The sequence below is a fragment of the Leptopilina heterotoma genome, unplaced genomic scaffold (genome assembly GCF_015476425.1).
Source record: "Leptopilina heterotoma isolate Lh14 unplaced genomic scaffold, ASM1547642v1 Lhet_11, whole genome shotgun sequence".
NCBI classification, from domain to species: Eukaryota; Metazoa; Arthropoda; class Insecta; order Hymenoptera; family Figitidae; genus Leptopilina; species Leptopilina heterotoma.
Window position 1 is genome coordinate 1,560,180 of NW_025110829.1, and position 5,195 is coordinate 1,565,374.

A 5,195-nucleotide genomic window follows, 5' to 3' on the forward strand; every position below is an offset into this window, starting at 1 on the left:
GCTTCTTTAAGCAACATCCTAACGAAGGAGATAACTTAGTTCTCCTTAACGAAGGTAGCAGAATAAATTTTTTATCTCTCATCCTTATTCTACAATTTTCACACATTTATGTATATTAAATCTTTATACATTTTAATTAATTTTTAGTAAACCAATAAAATGCCCATAATTTTCTATTACACTATGTAAAATTATTCACAATGATGATTAATAAATGTTAACTTTTCTTTCTGTTAAAATTTATATTATTTTTTTTCTAAAATATGTAGCAGGATATGTAAACCAATCTGCATTAAAAATTTTATATAAAAATTTTTTAATATTTTTGTCCAACAGAAAACATTTTAAAATTGTACCTTATTTATACATTTATACATTTGATCTGTGAGGCATTCGAATAGAAACAAATGGTTGGTTTCTTTAAACTACTGGTCCGTAACGAGTTTAATTGAAAATTCGCCATAAACATAAGACAAGAAGATCGAAAATGTTGACATGACTAGTTACAGAAAAGCACTTTGTCCTATTATTGTAATTTAAAAATTGCAATTGAATGCAATTTCGTCTTTAACTTATTCTGTTTTGTCTTCACTTTTGTTTTTTGGAAACGACTTTAACTTTAGAAGCATTGCTGAAAACAAACTTGCAACTAGCTTGACTTGTCACACTACTCATACTTTTTCTTTTTAACACCTTGTCCAGAATGATTTGTGTTACTTCCAACCTGTTGTCGTTCTCCTTAATCCTTAGGTCACTAACCAATGCCTCAAACTATCCGCAATCTTGAGCGGTTTGCGATGGAGGTCCAGAAACACTGCAAGGATTTAATTGTTTTAAAAATTAGTTCTCAATAGAAGATGACAGATTGACAATTTATTTTTATGACAAACTAAGAGTATAACCTTATAACTATCTACAATTAAACTATTTATCACTATCTTCCTCTCCTTTTTTTACTTCACGCTACCTAACTTCACAATACTGACTTCTCTTTCATCACTCATACTTTCAATATTCTATTCAAATATACCATTTATTTGTACTACCACAATTTTTACATCACACTCCATACATAAAAATTAACGACCCTTCTCTGAATCCTTAAAATTGATTCCAAAAACTCTTGACCCTTATGGTAACACGTGTATATCGAAACGGTACCGAAAACAAGTTGTTACAGTCTAATTTATTAAAGACTCACTTTATTTTTATATTACTATTGTGATTTAAAATTTATCATTGAAAAGTAATTATACACTATAACGGATGTCTTATTTATCTTTGTTAATATTTGAGAATTTATCAATTTTATCACACGACACGAAATTATTTTATTCAAGAATTTAATTTTATCTAATTTATAATCAACAAGTTACACAAAACACACGTTACTTTTGTTGTTTCAATTTATTGCCCGAACGCCAGAGATATTTTATGGAAAAATATTCAAACCGATTAATTAATGAAATTTACGCTAGTTCAATCTTTTCAAGGAGAGCGCGGGGTAAGAGAAATCATCAGTTAGTTTTAATTTTGTCTTTAATAAACAAGAAAATTACAGGTCCAGACGGAACCTGTTTAACATGTACAGAAATGTCGTGTCGTGAAACAAAGCAAAATGAAACACATCTTATTTTGATCAATAATTATCAGTAGACAACACATTCAATTATTTTGAGACTCACCGGAGATACGCCGACGTCCCCTCATAGTTTCTCGGCTTATCTTGACAGGAAAAGGCACAATTAATTTAAGTTTAAATGAATTTAATATGAAATGGTCTATTTTGACCTCTATCTTATGTCGACGTCAAACTGAGAATGAATTAAATGGCCGACGGGGACGCCGAAGCAGTCGCGCATCTCGGCTTCGTGGTGAGTCTCACGCGCACTCGTTACAAGGATTTTCCGATGGTAATCGATGCGCGACAGTCAGTAATTAGATAATTTATCGATTGTCGGAAAGAGTTCATAAAGAGTTCGTTTAGTCTTCGCGAGGGGCAATCTCGACGACGTCTGGTCAGCAAGATGGCTGCGGCCAGTGTTTTGACAGCTGATGTCTCCGTCGATGGATATTCGTATTTCTGTCACTCAGTATGACCGGTATTTATTTCCAAAAATCTCGGCAGTGATCCCGAAGTTTGAAAATCAGGAACTCGCAGTGATAATTTTTACATGAAATAATAAATCGAAGTATCAGTTTTCTTATGATTAATTAATTGTTTTGACCAGCGATCTGACGGTTCGCAAAAATTACAATATTTAATAAAAGAATATTTCTCGGAAGGAGAAAATAATAATCAGTGATTCTCGATTTGGCGTGATTATTATAGAAATTTACAGTTTACTATTGACAAAGAAAGTTAATTTGTAAGCGGCCAATAAAATGCTGCGTTACAACACTTATAAGATAAGTAGACTGAGTTGCTAAAATGTTTCGTGACTCATGTGAAATAAGAAGTTACATAGGTGGGGATATATACATTTTTTGAAAATTACACTGATAATAAGAAATTAATTTTTTTAATACCTTAGTGAAACTTGTCATTTCCAGGACGAAACTAAGCAATCGATTCGTATTTCAAAACTGTTATTAATAGTTTTTTTCAATTTCGACTGAACTTCAGGATCGTGACATAATAAATTACGAAGCAAATCGTTTCTCACTGTTTCAAAATCTATCATATCTCACGCTACAAAAGTAACACTTTCATCAACTTGAGACGAGTAAATTAATGATCAAATTGCAAGTAATAATTTCAAATATTTTTTTTATTTTAAATATTTAAAATTATATGGCTCTGAATTTATAAAGTTAATAAAATTTAAAGTGTAATATTGTCAATTTTAGCCTCTTTAATTAATAGCTAAATGTCAAAAGGTCAGTACTTAAAACTGGTAAGTGAATTTCTCCTAACTTTATGTCAATTGAATTGAGATGGACGAAAATGGAGTTTTAAGTTGGATGGTTTAGTGGCTGATCGTATAGTTTGGAGATTGGCCATCAACTGTCGAGAATATTAGGTGTGAACAAAGGACGAAATGGTTTGCAAGAAGGGAAATCAATTCCATAAGTTATATACCTCTTATACACCTTATATAGTGAGACCTGGAGAAATGCCACCTCCGACATCATATATTTCAGCACGTCAAAACCAGCCTGGCACATTTATCCGCGGGCAGTGTTTGAAAAATTACAGTTACTGGAAAAATAAATAACCGGCCACCGTTACCGCACCGCCTACAAAAGTATATTTTATATAAGGCCGCGATAGGTTGAGAGAGAGAGAAAATAAAAAGAGAGATGAGAATATGAAGTAAGCTGGGGGGGGGGGGAAATCCGCGAAATAATTGCAAGATGATAAAGTATGGCCGGCACGAACGTGGCTGACGTAGAAAATAGGAAGAATCAGAAAAAGAAACGAGAATGGAAACCAAGACGAGAGAGTCAAATGACCACGGAAATCGCATTCAAAACCCACAGACACTGCATCGTCTCATGGATAACTCATCCTCACTACTCCTCTTTTTCAGAACAAAAACTCATTTGCCCGCGAGAAACTCGACACTTTTTTCTATTTTCATTTATTGGTTTAGTTAAAAGTCTGAAGCTTCATGTGAAAGCAGAGCTCAAAGTTTCAAATCTTCACATGCAAATGAATTTTTCTCTTTGAAATCAATCAAAGAGAACGCTGACGCCCTTTTTGTTCGAATAATAGTCACAGTAAATGAGATTTAGAATTGGATTTTAAAATTTTTATTTGTAAACCTAACTTTTATCAACAAATTATTATTTTTAATTTATATCTACTAATAACGATAAATTCGACTTTTTTATTATTCGTTTTGTCAGTTCGTGTCGTCAGGGATTTAAGTAATAATTTAAATATCAGTGTAACTTATAGACAAAATCTGAGGAAAAACGCAAGTTTTGTGACTTGCAAAAATTTCAAAGTCACACTATAGAGATTATAAAATTATGAAAATTCATATAGGAAAATTTTTAATTATTTTGAGACATAACACATACAGAGATATTCTAATAGTTTGAAGACAGTAAGATATATCCACTTCCATTAACAAAGTTCATATTTCTGCTTTATTTGTAATTAAATTAAAAATGTAATGTATGACAATGTTAGAATTGGTAGCTTGCGAGCTTGCAATTATCAATGATAGTCTTGCAGAAGGTCGATAAACTTACTGTTGTTATCGTCATAAAAGTACGTAAATTGCATTCCTCGTTAAATATACCTCTTAATTTGCACGATATACGAACAATATCATAAACTTGTCTTTATCTCTCCATCCGTTTGATAATAATCGGCCCCAATTTTCACAACTGTTAAAGTCATGAATGAACTGTTGAATGCAGTAAATTTAGTTCATCCACATTTTTACTTTATCCATTTGAATAAATCATCAAACAATTATACTTAATATAACACGCATTTTTAAATTTTCATTTTATTCAAAATATTTATTATTTATAGATATATAAATATGTAAATTTAATTGTTTTATATAAAACAAATATTGTATTACATTAGAAAGGTAAAAATAATGATTTTTGTAAGCAAAATTTTATCATGACATTTTTATCATCAGCATGAGGAATATAAGGCTTTTATGAGATTTTGTGAACGGTTTTTTGCACACATGGTTTATTTTACACACCTTGTGACGAGAGTGCTTGAGAGAATGTTGTTTAGCGATCTTGGTGCATTGATCGATGATCATCGAAAGCTTCGAGGTCAGTTGCGAGTCTGAGGTGCTTAAGAAGAGCTCCCTTGAGTTGGCGTCGATACTGATAAGGCACGTAAGCTTCACGAAAGGAAGTAAGGCTGGACTTAAGGAGCAAAACGTGTGCTTAGCCCATGAAATACTTGTTGATAAACGTTTCACTATTATGCCTTCAGAGAACAAGTATTTTATCGATTAATGCGCACACCCTTAGCTATAAAATCTCTTATTTTATACCGAGCTTAATCTATAGTTTATGGTATTAATGACTCTCAATGATTTATTAATTAATCCCGTAAAAATCTCATCTAATCCCATGGATATTGTTTGATTTACTATGAAATTTTCAAAACATATTTACAGAACCAATCTAGTTTATTATTATACATTTTTTCATTGTTTTCATATTCATAAATTTTTTTATGCAAATTTAGTTGCGGTGTAACTTTTAAA

General features: G+C 31.5%; 1 long non-coding RNA gene across 1 annotated transcript; it reads right to left on the reverse strand.

Moving 5' to 3' along the window:
- Positions 1-299: 299 nt before the first annotated feature.
- Positions 300-2,243, reverse strand: LOC122503882. Its single transcript, XR_006301784.1, has 2 exons — positions 1,686-2,243; positions 300-814 (listed from the first exon to the last, which is right to left on the reverse strand). It is a non-coding gene; the product is annotated as an uncharacterized LOC122503882 (long non-coding RNA).
- Between the last annotated feature and the right edge of the window lie 2,952 nt (positions 2,244-5,195).